This window comes from Octodon degus, unplaced genomic scaffold, assembly GCF_000260255.1.
Source record: "Octodon degus isolate 3935 unplaced genomic scaffold, OctDeg1.0 scaffold00005, whole genome shotgun sequence".
NCBI lineage: Eukaryota > Metazoa > Chordata > Mammalia > Rodentia > Octodontidae > Octodon > Octodon degus.
This window is the reverse complement of record NW_004524581.1, coordinates 4,658,518-4,659,423: the sequence shown is the minus strand read 5'-3', so window position 1 is coordinate 4,659,423 and position 906 is coordinate 4,658,518.

Sequence of the window (906 nt, the reverse complement as noted above, 5' to 3'; positions counted from 1 at the left end):
GGGATTTCTTAAAATACAAACTTTATGCTAAAAGATTCCATATAGATTTCAAAATGACTTATTCTACAGGATACTTATGATTCCACAAAGATATATAGTACTTGTAAAGTACATAGATTTAGTAAATATATTGTATTTGATTATTTTACTCACCAACACCCCCATCTTCCTGCAAGCTCCAGGTCTAGTATTTTCTGAAGTAGATCAAGTCACTTTTACTCAGAACAAGAAAAAAATCAATAAGAACATCACCGGGTAACCACTTTTTCATTAGATATCACAAAAATATAAAATTTATACCCATTCTTCATACTTGAGAAAAGTATATATAATTGGAGGGAAAATGCAATTATGTAAGAAGAACAACTTCTGAAATATATAAATCAACTAAAGACACATATTTCAAAGCTTTTCAACAAAACAAGTTATTTGACTAGAACCCAGGGGTTTGAGCTGACTAGAACTCAAACTTATCACAGTACTTTGTATTCCACCTACCCTACATTATTGCCTGTTCCCATTTATTGAACTAAAATCTTTGTGTTCTCTTCTTTCTAACCTTACTACAAGTAGAGTAGTTAGTTTATTATTAACTCATTTTCTATTCAGATATGCTCGGGAAAAGCTTATGTATAGATTTTTTTGTGTTGGCATAGGGTGTGTATGTGCTTGCATTTAAAAAAAAATTAAGAGAATACAAAAGAGAAATATAGAAGAAAAAATTAAAGGGACTGGTGAGATAGTTCAGCAGTCTAAAGCATCTGCTTAGGCAGGCTTAAGCAGGCTCAGGGGACCGAGCTTCAAACACCAGGACCATATGCCACACCAGTCCCACTCTCAGGTTAGGCTGAGCTGGCCAAAGAAAATGAAAAGAAAAGAAAAACTAGAAACATTACAGAATTTCAC